Source organism: Anopheles maculipalpis, chromosome 2RL (genome assembly GCF_943734695.1).
Source record: "Anopheles maculipalpis chromosome 2RL, idAnoMacuDA_375_x, whole genome shotgun sequence".
NCBI lineage: Eukaryota > Metazoa > Arthropoda > Insecta > Diptera > Culicidae > Anopheles > Anopheles maculipalpis.
The window spans coordinates 8,348,728-8,364,802 of record NC_064871.1 but is presented as its reverse complement, the minus strand read 5'-3'; the positions used below and the strand labels follow the sequence as shown (position 1 = coordinate 8,364,802).

At 41.2% G+C, this 16,075-nt stretch overlaps 1 protein-coding gene across 1 annotated transcript in view; it reads left to right on the top strand.

Moving 5' to 3' along the window:
- LOC126559409 (iron-sulfur cluster assembly 1 homolog, mitochondrial) overlaps positions 1-10,538 on the top strand; it is a 347,746-nt gene extending 337,208 nt beyond the window's left edge. Inside the window, exon 6 of the mRNA XM_050215562.1 lies at positions 10,529-10,538. The gene's annotated coding sequence lies outside the window, so the exon portion shown is untranslated. The remainder of the gene's footprint in view (positions 1-10,528) is intronic.
- Positions 10,539-16,075: the final 5,537 nt, after the last annotated feature.

Sequence of the window (16,075 nt, the reverse complement as noted above, 5' to 3'; positions counted from 1 at the left end):
TTGGTTATGTTTTGGGTTGAGGTCACTGGGTGTAAGAGTCTGTGGCAGAGTCTCTAAAAGAGAATAATTTAATCACATATACGTGCTGTTATGCTAGGAAAATTAAGATCAAACAATCATGCTGTGCACATATGTAGGGTTAGTACAACTGTGTGCATTAAACTGATAAGAAGTTTATATTGCCAGAAACATTACCTAACGACATGTAGCATAAATCGCTGCTTTTTGACAAGTGCCTGAAAGTATGCAACCAGCACGACCCAACGTTCAAAGTACTGTTCATTAACAGCAATAAAAAGCTAGTTTTTATTTCGTTTTCGTTGCCAGAGTCGGAATAAAATACCGAATTGGAATGTTTATTAACGTAGTGTAGCGTAACTATGTTACACTTCTCAAACATTGTTTCGAAAATATGTTTCACTACGGCCCCCTTTTTGCTACCCCGAGCAGCAAAATGTGGCAATATATCACGTTCAAACATGTGCGCCGTGCACTTTTATTCTGGCTTGATAGTAGCGATAGTTCCGAAAGAATAAAAGTGTACCGCCGCGGGCACTTCCAGAATGCGCGATGAGTGTCTAACGTGTCATCAAAACTGATCAGCATCGCATGCGACCGCGGTGGGCTTTTGTCCAGTAACTCAGCAACAAACGAACATTTTGTGCATTCCATCAACGGGTGCTTGTCCTTGCTGCCAGGCACCAAACATTCTCGAGTGTGACAGCGTAGAACGATACGAAAACTTGTGAATTTGCATGTCCTTTTGCGCTACGGCTTCAGTAGACAGGCAAGGCACTGGGATACGGTTCGTTTCGACCCACTAACCGCCAGAGTGCGCTGTGTGGCGTGTGTGGTTATCGTTTCATTGTTTCTCTGGTCTCTTTATTTTTTTTTTAGTGCTCTTCGCCTTTGCTTAGAATTTCATCTTCCAGTACCAGGCTGTGGCCTGTTAAGGCGCGCTGTAGAGCAGAACGAGGTTTCGGTCCTTCTGGTATCGGAAGCACGAAGCTCAATCCGATTGGCGTGTGCAAGAAATGTGTGCCAGCAAAACGGATGTGGTTGCATCGGTCTGTCCGTTTCATTTACCATGCGAGAGGACAAATGACTTTGTCGAAACGGGTTTCTCCCAAAAAGGATCATGCCCGGAAGGAATGGGAGGGCTTTGGGACAAGTTTTCGGCTGGGGTTTGGAGGTTTGGTTCCGAAAATTGGCAGCCATCGTGAATGTTTTGAGGACGGATGTACGATGTGCTCTGCTTCGTTTTCTACTGAAGTCCGGTACAAGGAGTTGAGATTAAAGCAAATGAAATGTGCTGCAAAGGCAGGGGGAACAACTTTAATTAAATGATGTGTGATCCTTCGCATTGCTGATATGAATTCGGATTGTATCCAAAAACGTTCAACAGTCACTTGTTGTGAGTACATAAGTCGTAAATTTTTGGAAAAAAGTTTAGTTATGTTCTCGATTTTATGCGATCCATTTTGAAGGAAAAAAGCGTTTCTTTATCCTTTCAAATTCCGATGAGAGTTGATAAAATGAGCACCCGTGCCTAAAGGTATGCAATTAGGAATTCTTCCATCGTATTCGACGAAAAAAGGGGATTGAAGTCTAATTAAGCTACTCAAAGGGGTAATGATTTTTTTTTTCATCACAATTTATTCTTAGCCATTTTTTTTGCATACTTTCCGGTGATAAAAGCCCTTATTGAAATGTACCATTTACACCATTTAGATTTGTTTTCCTCTTGAAAATTAATATTTGCTAACTAATTGATTTACCGTTTCTGCTTAAGTGAAAACCTACCTACCGAATAACTTTTCCCAGCACAACTCAAGCACAAAAGTGTGCCTCACGCAACAAAAACGAAAATAGACATAAAAAAACCTGTTACCTTTATGATATTTCGATCGTTTGTCAATATTGCCGTACGGCTGATGAATATTTATCGGCCAGCTGACAAATCGAACCCTAGATGTCGATAAAGCATAAGAAATGGGAACACCATTGACCGGAAAACTCACAATCTGACAGCCAAAAAGCATCCATCAGTAGTGAGTGCTTTCGGCACATCGAAACCACATTCAAAGCCGTACCAGAGCGCTAGTGCTGCAATGTAAAGGAAAACCCACCCACACCATATGATCATTATCACATCAAATAACCATTAAATATTTATGATGAATATTGTAACGGCTCCAGTGGCACATTTCTATTTGCTCGGTTCGCAAAACCTCGCCCCAAACAGCGAACGCTCAGGCGGCGGCAAATTATTCAACGAAAGGAAATAAGGCTGAGAAAATAAGTAGCCAGCTAATCATCGGCTAAACAGTTTCTCCGAAAAAGGGGTATTTCGTTTGTCGTTTAATTTGGGTTTCGGTTCACGGGAAAGTGAAAGTGAGAAGCAATTTTTACGCTTCATCTGGTGTGCAGAATTTATGATTAATGCGTCTGGTTAATGAGCAGCGGGCAAGTTATTTCCCGAAAGAATGGAGCGACGATGACGATCGAAATTAGTTCGTAAAAATTATTGGAGCGTAAAGAAGATTAGAAATAGTTTTTCACCAAGGAAAAGTTATAATAATCTAAAGGGAAAATGAAATTTATGTTTTTCTCTTTTATTTGTGAAAGCCATTTTCCTCTAATGTTCTTTTATCACGGAAAGAAATACATTTTCCTGTTTGGTTGCAAGCGCGTGAGTTATGTCCGGTGCGTTCTGTGGCTCAAGGGTGATCCAGTCATACCCAAGCACAAGTGCACCAACCAAAGTGATGAACTGCATCCGGGTGGCATAACCCGACAAACAAATTGCATCGCACCGCATCACATACTCACACACGCTGGGTTTGCAATCATTTTTATCTCGCATCACTAGAACGAGATGTAGAAAAATAGCACACCAAAAAACATCATCCCCTGACTCCGGTTTATTTAACCCCCGGAGGGCGTTTGCTACGGAAAGGTACGAATCGAAAAGGGGATGTTGAGGTTTAGCAGCTTTATAAAATCGTGCGGTTTTGTGTCCCATCAGGGAGTTGGTTTCAGCGAGTCGCTAACGATGGGGAGAATGCTGGTTACCGGGCAGGACAAAACTACACCCTCCAGTGCGATGGTCAAAACGCTTTTGTCCGGTTCGATGCTGGTTCAATGCCCACGTTTGACCGGAATTGCGTCATAAATCTCACAGCGTTAGGCGATTGAGCGCGTGATCAGTGTGTTTTAGACTGTGAGATGTCATGTTTGTCTATAAAATGGAGGAAAGATCAAACACTATGCCCAGCTGTATGAAAGAAGTACCACTTTGCAAATAAAATAAAGAGTTCCTTTTCTTGTTTAGTGCTTTGGCATTTTTCCAAAACAATTACGAGTAAATGGAGTCCACACAGCTGTGCATTCTCACTAATGTTAATATCAACCTTTTCATGCAGTTTCTTAAATCACTAATAACTCACCTGAAGCAACACACTTACCTTGCAGTTGCTCGTTAATATCGTGCCCTTGCTCGCTTTCCTTTCAAGCATCGCCACCCCCGGTAACAATCGCCCTGTGAAGTGAGGATAATTATTTCATCCACTAAACTCTATTCCACCCTCATCCTCACCTGTGTCGTAAATTTACCGAAAACCACAATGAACCACAGTGAATCGCCCACACAAAAGCACCAACAAACCACTCCCCCCAAAAACGGTTTATCGACATAATCCTGTTTTGTTCCGTAAATTGATCGAACCAATAAGTCTCGTAGTTATTTATTTTTAATCTTTTTCACTCCTTGCGCAATCGGGAACCGTGCGGCCATGGCTGACCAGTTGCCAAAACTGTGGAATGTCTTGAGTGTGGAAGCTGTCGTGCCGCAAGGAGCCTTGCCGGCACAATTACACGGGAGCATAAAGGTACTCCCAGAAGCTCCCGGTGCCTGACTGAGGATAATCGCTTCAGGGTTCTGGATCTGGCGATTGTTTGCCGAAGAAAGGATCTGAAGGTGCATGCGGGCATTGCCAAGTGGTCCTAGGAAATAAATTGTTCGGTCGTTAAAATGTCGTTCGATGTTCGGTGCAAAGGGCTACGCTGGATTTTTCCGGAGGCGGGAGAGAAGGAGAGCGAAAGGTCCCGGGTCAAATCAATTCAACGGTCATCCAACAAAACGATACAAACCCCGTCGTTCGCTTGCTTCGGGTGAAAGGAAGCTTGTAAAGAGCAGAATGAAGGAAGGAGAAGAAAAAAAAACCGCCCGAAAGTATGCAATCGGCCATTGTGTATGGTTCGACCATTGCAAAAATCTCCATCACTGTGGATAGCGATTGTGTCCGATGAATTGGTCGATGGTACTAGTACTGGTAATTGATGGGGTGATTTAGTGCCCGGATCGCTGCCTGAGTATCAAACTACGAGTTCTGGGGGCCTTATAGTTAGAACAGGCCGCTTGGACCGATCAAGCCTTCCTTGAAAATAGCGTTTAAACGAATCTTTCTTGAAGTGAGTGTTCAGTTTTTAATGTGAAATAGTAATTTTCAGTGGTTTCAAACTGCAAAGAAGACGTTTATTTCTTCCATATCACAAAAAAGATACAATTTCAAGTTTAAACAAAATTTGAAAGAAACAACATCATACCGAAACATGCAATCCTGATAATTTTACACCCAGCACTAGATCCTCCCGAAAGGTTTCTTACCATCTATTCGCTCCAAACTTTTGCCCTACCCCATCCCGATCCTCGGCCAACCACCAACACACAAGAAACGATCCCGGAAAGGAAAAAAGGGGTTAAAATTTGCATTCTCAACTCTTATCCTCGGGTGCCATCTGTTTGAAGGATATGCAAAACTTTGCCAAACCATTATGGGCGGAAATTGTTGACAATATTTCATCTGTTTCTTCTGGTAAGCTTTAAAACGGGCGCACGGTAGCAAGGCTTGAGCAAAATTGAAAAAGTTTTTCACCCGAACGCGCACCAGCAAACGGAACGCGGCGCATTTGCTTCTTGTCTTGTGTGCTTTCCGTACCATTTTTCGTCCGCTCACCACCAAATCTCGGTCAGCCCGAGCTAGAACGGTGGTTTGGTTTGGTTGTCCTGCGATAGGCACAGGAAATGGCCAAAAGGCGCATACACACACACACACTCACACACCTTTCTTTCGCTGGTGGAAGGTTGCAGCTTGGTTTTATTTTTAACTCGCCCGCTTTCGACCCATATTTCACAAGTTTTATCTGATTTGTACTGATGATGCTGGAGAGAGTTTGTTCAGAGTTTTCGTAGGATATGTTTGGCTCACGTGTTTGCTCCCGTAGACGGTAAAAAGGCCTACCCATAATTCGTCATTTTCACGTAAAATGAATTTATCTTTCTTGAACATTGCATGTTTGGCGCCGGGTAGTTTTGGTGAAGGCGTAAGAGCAAAAGGTGAAAGGTACTTTTTTTAGTGCCTGTGGTGTGTGGGTCAATGATCAAATGGTATGAACTCTTTGGGTGAGATGATGCTTCATTGTGTGTGTTCAAAGGTGCATTATGTTGGTGCTAAAAATGTCAATGAATTGAATAAATCGAACTCTGTAGTGGAATTTGAGTAGCAGAAATTTTAAGTTATTTGTGTTACGGATTGCCTACAGCAAAGTATAATTGATTGTAGCACTACTTTGGTACACGCAATGTTGTAGAGATTGAGCATCTTATGGAGCCTTTCCTATTTGATTTGGTAACATTTTAAAAGGTTTAAGTTATTCGCTAACAGAATAAAAATACAACAGCCAAATTCACGCTTGTTTGTTACGTCTTTATTAACTTAAGACCCAAAAAAACGAGCGCGGCTATCACGAAGACAATATTTTTTGGATGATTTTGATTTATTCAGTGACTTTTCTTCCCCTTCCTTGTAACCCCGTTCTGCTCAACTGGTGTGAGCCCGATGAAAATGGAAAAAAGTGAACTGAATGACTGATTACTTCCAAACGCTGTACGATCTCCGTTACAAAACACCACCTAACTACGCCGCATTATTTCTGTTCCGTTATGCTCAGTACTGCCTAATCGTGCCTCTATTGTGCTCGCGTTGCGTTGCGGGTAGATTACAATGGAGATGTTGACGACTGCAATGTCTTTCACGCCTGTCTCTTTGTCGTATTTACTTTCCCGTCGTAATCTCCCACTAGCCGAGAGCCGCATTCCAAACGCTTACGGCATTTGCATTACTTCAAAGATCGGCTAGCACTTGCAAAGCATCGTAGTAATGTATTTCTTTCATGCCGCCTTCACTCGGAAGCATCGCTGCCCATTTTCCGGGTGAATGTTGAGCTCATTTCCGCCTCAGTGCCCGATTAAATGTGTAAGCTAGAAGGTCACAAGGCGGCACCTTCGGTCCGTTTGATCCGGCACATCGAGCACAACTGAAGCGTCCACTTGTTGTTTGTTTTTCTCTAAGTTTATATATTTACCATCAAACGTGTCTTAATCCGAACGAAGATTTATATCGTTTCAGTGTTAATTCCACCTTAGACGCTAGCAACGAGCGTACCAAAGAATAAACCAAAAGCGAGTGAACTTCGAAACGATAAAATCTCAATAAAACGTGGATGTGGAGAGAACAACAGAAAAATACTGTTCGTAGGATAGGAACTCTCCGTTCGGGATGGGACCATAAATCAAACATAAGGATCACTTTAAAAGCTTTTGATGGGAAGTGGGAAGGAAAAATGGTTTCGGTGGAACATTGATTGATTTTGTGGCCAGAGTCAATAAATGGTTGGTAACGACGAAGCTTGCACAGGTCGATGGTTCGAATAACGCTCTGTTGAAGGAAAAGAGCGTCTGTTGTCTTCCGTGCAGTTCAAAACATCAGTTGTTTAATGTTTACTTTGAGAAAACAGATTAATAATGTTATGTAAATATACAGACGCATTATGTAAATAAAAAGAATTCTAACTAAAGCCAAGTCCTATGTCAATGGGCCATATTCTTCTCAACGAACGAGAATGAAGTGATAAAAAATACAAATTTGATTAAAAATTCTCATTAACAGCTGACCTCAAGCAAGCCTCATGTATGAAACAATATTTATTTTATAGTTTAATCAAATGAGAACATTCAAAAAGATTTAATCAAACCCCAGCATTTCATGAGACTACAAACAGCAAGCAATTTTGAATTGAATGTAACATGTTAATCAATCTCACACGGGAACGCATCCGTGGAAAATTGAGGCATATTAAAAGTTTCCGGACCTTTCCCGGTAGATTGTAGTTTTGCTGTACAGATTTGCACTTCACAGACAGTATCCAAGGCTAAATAGTTATCGAAGGAAGACATTACATTGTAATGAGAAATACAGATTGTACACTTGATAATCAGTGTCGACAATTTCGCCTCAAAGTATGCCATCCGCTTCACAACGGGCTTCTAATTGAGCATTGTGCAGGGTGACGTTACTTCATAAGTGGCTTTGTTGACAAGACATGTGTTCAGTGTTTGAACTAAACAGCCGCCCGTGTGTGTATGTAGAATCATATCACCCAATAGCTCGTCTTTGCTCATTATCCTCGAAAGACTTACCCTTTTGTCAGGACACGCCAGGACGGACGGACACACCCACACAGCGAAGTGGTACCGTATTTGTTGTGTCAATGAGAAGATATTTGTCGCGTAGCAACCGCAAAACGCGTCACTGCAACCCTGCAGGGCGGCTTCCGTGCCACAAAGCAACCCGTTTCAAAGAGATAATGCCGCTTTTTGCTGCCGTGCAGCTACTTCCGGTTGACAATCATCGTGTCCCGTAATTGTTTATCGCCACGGTACGAACTGCATCAAGCATGAAGCATCGACTCATTTGCCCGTATAAATATGTGGTGCAGGAACCCGTCAACGTTAAGCCACTTACTGGATACGCTTTTCAAAACGCGTCCCAAATCTGATCCCAAATCTGTCCCAGTGTCCTCACGGACCAGTGCGGGCTGTTTGAAGTGTTTTGTACGGTGCATTTCAAGCGAAGAGCTCTTGAAACGGGCGTGAATTGGGACGGAGATTGCAAAAGGAATTACGCTGCATTGCTAGTGAAGTGGCTCGGATGATTCGTATTACTGCCGTGATATGTCTAACGTGCTGGAGGCTATTGATGTCGTTGGCTTGTATCAAAAGGAAACCCTGGAACATGGTTTCTAGTATTGAGAAATTGCATATCATTTTGCTTTGATATTCGAACAACAGAATACTAGTGTGAATATTGCGATGTAAGGTAAGTAGCAGCATTAGCTTTAGATACAGTTTAGGAGTTAAAAGACCTTTATATATTATGCGCACTTTAAAACAAACACACATTTAGTTAAATTTTCACCAGATCAAATTATATAAACACATGTTCCAGGAAGAGTTTTTCTAGAGGAAACATAACGAGCAGAACGGCACACCAAGAGTTAACTGATATCATTATCCATATCCACCAACCGTTGCTTCGTTTTCGAGTCGTGTTAATGCTCCCTACCCGAGTGCTGTTACGCAAACGAGATTCGCACAAGATCGGTTGCTTTATGTGTTAAAAAAGCGGCTCGTTGTCTCATCAGTGACGGTGGCTGTGACAACATAATTATCGTATAATTCCAGATAATTCTGGTAGAACGATGATGTTCGGATTCGGTGCCAGTGGTTTCACAGGAACGCTAAACCTCAGCATAATGTGATGCAGGTATTACAGAACACGGAGCACATCAGTAGCACAGCAATGGGGAGGAAGTTAGCGATGGACTGATATTTTGAGATTTAACTTTGGAAAAATATGTCCCTTGATGATAAAATATGCATCACCATAGCCTCACGGCTTTTTACTATTCTTGTAGTGGCGTTTGATGTGAGATGATATTGAAAATTTAATTAAATGAATTTAGGTAAACTTTGTATGACATCGTAGCGTTCCAGCTACAACCATTAGCCATTAGAAGTAATTCTACTGGGCGTCTCCATCGACGGAAGAGCAAAAATTAAAAATATTAAATTCATATCACAATAGTTTGTTCTACCTAAGGGGTAGAACCTTTCATTTGAACATTGATAAGTCATAGCCTGTTCTGTAAAATATTCAGCATGAATTTTTATTTTGCGCTGATTAAAAAAAATCCATGCAACTAATTGTCTGCCCTGTTTGACCCTTCATCATATACGGTCCATCGTTTATCGTGGCCGGCATACTCGGTTTCAAACTATCTCTCCATTCATTCCTGCAGGAACCGCAAAAGGCTAAAAACAGAGGTAACCGCACGCAAAAGATCACTCATCCGTTTGGCTGCACAGCGATAAATACCTCCAAAACCTATGGGATGGTTTAAGCAAACGAATGAGAGTGAAGAAAAAAACCTCCCTCCTCCCTGGAATACTCAATTCAGGAACTTGGCAATTTACGAATCACGTCCTTCCTGCTTCAATCAGGGTTCTCTTGCAGCCGGACGTGACGGAATTCACATGAATAGGTTTTTGCTTAGACCGATGAGCCATATTGGTGAATGTTATGGCAGTCGTCTTTCAAGCGTTGATCTCCTTCGAAACCTTTCAGCAAAATTTGAAATCAAGCCAATTGCAAACGAGATCCGGGGGCAGAAATTGTACAGGAAGGAACACGATGATCAAACGAAGGCTGCAAGATGGTATCGTTCTGTTTCCCCTAAAACTGTACCCATGCTTGGTTCATTTATAGAACTAAACCATCCGCATCATATGCTAGTGCCCCGGTCTAATATGCTGATCGGACATCAGGTATATAATTACTGTTTTTGTAAACCGTTTATAACATCAATAAGTCGTACCGGTCACAAACCTTTACCCCCTCGGAACGTTGGTAGAATCACGAAAATTTATATCACTAATTTGTCTCAATCACCAATGGCAAACAAATCTAATGATGAACCCATTAAGGGATAAGCTGCCCGGGACGAAACAAAGATGACGGTATTAATTAGCACCAGGTCGTCGTCTCTCGGTCTTCCTCCTGAACCGGCTTCTGCTACCGACTCGGGCATCCATCAGACACCCGATGAAAAAGCACCCTAAGCGACCTGCGGCGAAAGGAAAACGATTTTGTAACAAATAGGTTTGTTTTTGCTGCCTTTCTTCGGTTCCGTCCACCGGTCCACAGTTGATAGAGATGTGGCATGGATTAGTGAAAGGGCAGAAAGCAGAAACAGGGGAAAAAAACACATTTTCCTCCCCATCCCCAAGGGCGATTACTTTTACATCCGGTTACATTTACAGCGTCGGAAAACCGGCAATATTGATCTCACTTTATCACTTTGTAGCCCAGTTTTACCTCAACAGGTCAGTGAAGAAATGAATCCAAGCCGAAAAGGAAATTAAACGATAACGGGTCTTGTATTGGAAGATTGTTAACCGAACAATGTACGGGCTTGTAGGCAGAAACGGTGAATACTTCCCAGCACGATTATCGTCTTGGCTTCACCATTAACCGCAATGACGTGCACAATCTTGTAGATTTAGGCGTGGGTAAAGTGTGGATAAAATCGCTTGCAAATACAAAAAAAAAAACCTGTTCTAAAGAAGAGCTAGACAGAAAAAAATGGAGCTCACTTTCCTGGAATGTGACGCGAATGGAAGATCGCAGGAAAGAAAGAGAACATGTTTTTGCAGTTCTATTTCCTATGTTCCACTTCCTGCTACGGGGGTTGAACACAAGGTGAACAATTTCCGGATGCCTTAAGGATGCTTGCTTCACCAAAGCATCGTACCGTTATGATTTTTCTAGTGTGATTTTGAAACGTTCATCTCAGCGAACGGAAATTGAACAGCTAACCGTGCATGATTGGTAAGTGTGAATGATTGATAGATAGGATGGAGTACAATTCTATAGTCTGTGAAATTTTTATTTCAAGTCGTGTATGCTTGTAGACCGTGAAAATTTAACTAACATTTTTCCCCTTTTTCAAACATTTTGTTTGAAATTTTTTTTTATTGGTATTAGATAAGTAAAATTGATATATTCTTTAGTTAAATGACCAAAATGTCAACCATTTAACCATTGAAGTAAAACAAATAATTTTCAATTTGCATACTTTTGGGCATAAGTTAAATTTAATGTTTAAGTAAAAAAGTCAGTTTACACGGAACATGGAATGCTTTTTTTTACTCCTTTCAAGGAAAAAAAAGCAAAGCAACTTCTTTCGAAGTTGTAAATCTTTAATGAAAACAAATTCTTCCCAAACTTCAAGCTGTTTGCCTTTCTCGGCACATATTCATAAGCCCGCAAAAAAGGCACTATCCAACAGGCACCCACCCCATCAACATGACAAACCGAACCAAACAGCTCGGCTTATTTATGTGCATGAAAAATATTGCAAACGATATAAATCAACCGATCAATCAATCACAGAATCATCCCTGGGCACCCATTATGTCCACACAACTCGTTCCCGGCGACGACCGACGACAATGAGCCCTGCGAAAACGTCGGTAAGCAATGATAATTTTTTGGCCCAATTTCCCATATCGGTTCCCGCCGCGCTCACATCAATCTGTATTCTGTCGTTTCGGTCAACCGACAATGATCCGGTTTCGGCACTGGCTGGCCGTGTTTTGTACGCATTTTCCTTTCCGTTGGCTGAACGTCGAGCTTGACCTACAGCCAGCGGCACGACAAAATTCCATTTATCTCCTTAATGATGTGGTTCTACCAGCTCGATGAAATGGATGCGTTAACCAGCTTACGCAAATATGGCTATCGAACGTGAATCCCGAACCCTCGCACCGGTAATGGAGAAGAATTCAATCCACCAATCTCCGTAACAATGCTGATTACATCGAGCCAAAAAGAGTCCGATACACAGCAATGGCCTTACATTAAGCTTCTTTTGTAAATGTATCCAATAATAACTCGTCAACGAATTTCTATAAGCTTTAACAGAGTGGCTTAACAAAAGCCTATCGCATATTCAAACAAAAACAAAAAGTTATGCTCTTCAGCAAAAGTGATCAGAAAATGAGTTGAACAAATCTATCTGATTATCTTACCACCAAAATGCAACATACATATTCTACATAGCGAAAGTAACATCCAGAATCCAGAATGTTTTTCGCTTGCCCCTAGATTGCATTTCATTCTCGTCGAACTTTGCATGCGCGCGCGTACACACAAATCTGATGGCCTACAAAACAAAACCCCAAACTTTTTTTGTTTGGCATACGGTCATCCGATCCATTGCATTCAATTTCTCCCAGCTGATGTCGTCGGTTGCATCGCATTTACGGTAGCGTGCCTGTCCCGGGCGTACATCATACGGGCGCATACTTTTATCTTTTCCTGTTAATTTTGCCATTGCTACTTGCTGTCCCTGCCTGCCGCGCCCACTGGTGTGGCTGAAGTGCATTAATGGATGATTGCACCGAGGCAGTGCAACAAAAATCGCACGCCCGTTAAATCAATATTTATGTTCCATTTCACCCATGTTGTTTCGCTTTGCCTGTTGTGGCGCGTACGGTGTTGCTGGATTGTTGTACGGATAACGATTTTTTGTTTTCGTGCACGCGTTTTTGTGAGTGATTATTTTAAATAGGCTACCAGTGCAACATTTAAATGAACGTGTGTGCACTACGAAATTCATTACGGTGCGTAGATGCACGCAAACAAAAAACTAGCGGATGGTACAAAATAATGTTCGCCGTACGTGGGGTAACTTTTGAAGCCGTTCCTCTTGATAGCCAAATTCGTTGTATTTAATTATTTTTTCCATGTTTTACTGTTTGCCTTTTGTACCGTGATTGTGATCGTACGATGATGCCTTTGAAGGATTTTTTCAGAGCTTGAAATAGGGTTCGCTGAATAAATATTGTTTTGACACATGATTCTCGTCACAATAGCCTAACAGTATGCAATTTTGAAACAATTTATTTCTAAACCCTCCCGGGCGATTGTTATTTGATAGGTTTCATCCGAAAAAACTGATGCTGGACGAGCATTAGCATTTCATTTAACCTTCAAATATCTTCACCAAAGGTCTACATCTACACAAAAAACAACCACATAAGCTGGAAACAGTCACCTTTAAGTGCGATTAAAGTGGTTCGATCAATTTGCCACAAACGCTTACAACGTTCGGCCCACCGTTCAGTGCGATTTGTGCGAGTCATTCCTGTTAATGGTGAGGTTTTGGTAAACGATGCCCATCCTTGCGTACGAAGACACATTTTCGACCTTGAGCGAAAAAGGAAGAAACTTTCTTGATGAAAAAGAGGAATCAAAAACTTGTTGAGCTGTTCTTTAAGCAGAGCAATAGGTAAACTGGACCGGAATTGTTCGTATTTGTAGCTGTTTACCGCTGTAAATGAAATGTTTTGGTAATTCACGGTCTTTGGGGACCGTTTTTTGAAGTTCATGCGCTTTATCGTCGTCATTAATCGCTTCAAGAAGAGTTTTTGGTCATAATAAGCAATGTGCAGGCATGATACTTGCATGCCAGAATAAAAATGAGCATCTCCGATCGTTGAGTATTTTATATTAAAGTTTACTTTCCGTTGTGTACATTGCAAATGTTGAAACAACATATTTCCCAATGCTTTCTCGTCAATTTTCGTTTCGTTAACAGTTTGGTAGTATAATAATCTTTTTTTTTTTACTCCTTTTTCTGTGATTGCTTTGCTTGGTTTGCACACGGGACAACCATCCCAGTGTGAGTAAATTCCCAGCCCTGCTGTGTGTTTGTATGTGTCCCTAACACCAAAGCTGACAGCATAAGGCGAACGAGTTTTGGCGTAAATTGGCTTGGTTTCAATTTCTGCTGAAACATGCTGGCCGGTTTGTGCACGGTTTGCTTGCGGTTTTTGGTTGCACAAGGGGGTCTCCCCCTTTTTTTCTCTATCACGTATTCTCACACGAATTCTCCGTTTGCCACGGCATCACGTACGATGCTTCGGGGCTCGTGAGGATTGTGCTGCAGAAAGTTTTCTGCTCGTGGAATGGGAGAGGGCGATCGCTCCTTTGCTATCATCAAACGAATGGTTCGGGAAATGAACAGCAGAATGGCTAATTGTCAAACAAACTCATCAGTGTGAGAAAATCTTTTTGTGATCTTAAAGCAGGTCAAAGGTTTGCTGATCTGAAATGTTTCATTTTGATTTGGCTAGCGTAAAGTAAATTCTACGCTGTAGAAGCGATGTGAAAATTGTTGACGGACAATTTTGGATGGTAAAGTAATAAGCTAATAACGGCTAGAAAGGATATGATAACGTCAAAGTAAGTATAAATCTAATTATAATATGCTTTGACAGATGACTTTTTATGTCACTTTCCGATGCGATAAAAAAACAACCTACGCACACACACACACAGACCAATTCAAAGGTCGATCCCAACACTACCAGAAACTCCAACGGGGTATCGGGAGTCATTTCCTGCTCGATAATTTAATCTTTCAATTTATCTGCTGAAAACATTTCCGCGGTGCAAATGAAATTAGTTACAACAAATTATCAACTTTTGCCATTTTCCGCCACCATTACCGGCCGAAAAGAGGAAAGCTGCGTGTGGGTATGGCCGTTTGCTCACCCACCGTGTTTTGAGCCCAAAATAGCGGTAGCACGGGTTCGAGAAATGGAAATATGAATAAATTATGCTCACGCAGCATCCGCCACAGTCTAGGCGTGCCGTGTTTCGCGTTCGTGTAGGATGCAACTTTATTCAATTGTTTTTTTTTTTTAAATAGGAAACTGAAATAAATTTTCTCTTTTCCTAGCATTTTGGTCTATTTTAAAGCCAGTTACATGAAGATGAAGTTGTTTTTCCTTAATATCAGCCCGAATTTTGAAACAATTGCTATGATAGGTGTTAAAAATGTTGCTTTTAAAAAGTGATTTACACAAAATAATAATTCGGCACTATTTGTAGTCAACAAACACTCCAAGCGATCAACATCGTTATAACCTATCGTCAAACAATTCGTGTAAAATCAATCAATACTGTACAGGAATAATTTTCTGCTTCACTACGCTCACAAATAACGATGCAACGGCTGCCCGCTAAAAGCGCTCTTACGTTTTGATTTATGACCATGGCCACCCGATAGGACATTTATATCGCGTAGACTCTTTTCTGGGTGCGTGTGCACTGTCTTTTTATATATTTTTTACTGTCTTCCACCATTTCTTTTTCAGTGTGTTGTTTAGAAGATGCTGCCCTTTTTGAAACTGCCATCAGCGTCTCAGCATGGACTTTAAGAGAAAGCGAAGCATAAATCTTCCTACAGATTGAGCCGCATTTGATCTTCTAAGGTTCGTGACCGGAAGAATAAAGCTTGAACTTTAGCTTTAAAGAAACGTCTTCTGCTTTTTACTTCCATTTTTGTGAAGCAGACAGCAACATGATAAGCTTCTTGTTTGCACTGATGATGTGTCACGGCGAGACGATATGATAATTCTTTTCAATGCAATGAAAGATGACGCTAACTGTGGGTGTGGTAGGTGCAAACATTTTCCATTTCACGTACGATGTTCCAATTTATAAAGGTCCTTGTAAATAAAATGATAATTTTACATACCTTTAGGCGTGGAATTTTGAATGTTAGTTTCATTTCATCACATCTAAGGGATGCTAAGCAGGATATCATTCCAACACGTAAGTGCGAAAATAGAACTTCAGCTTGTAAATACATTTTCAAACTAATTTTTCATTAGTGATTGGCAAAAATAACATGAATTCAACCAGCAGCCACAACAAATCCCACATACTTCGGTTGAATTAATTGCAGTTCTCTAAAAAGTGGTTTTAGTATTGGCAGGGTAAGAATTGCATGTGGCTATGTGCACCGTCACTTTAATCCCCGTCCGATTTGCTACCCTTATGAGCTCGTCTGCTGAAAAGTGCTCTTCACAGTTATTTGACACTTGGTGAGAACATCACGTTTCAGGCGTAGAAGTACACTTGAGAAAATATGCTCCCTAAATTTGTGCAATTTGCTGTTTATCGTGAAACAATCATTTGTTGAGAGTTTTTTTTCATTATCATGATGCAAACAACACTACGCGTTTTGAATGGTACATTAACTTAAAGAATGAAATACATAAATCTAGTTTCAAACCGGTGCTAGGAAAAACAGTTTCATA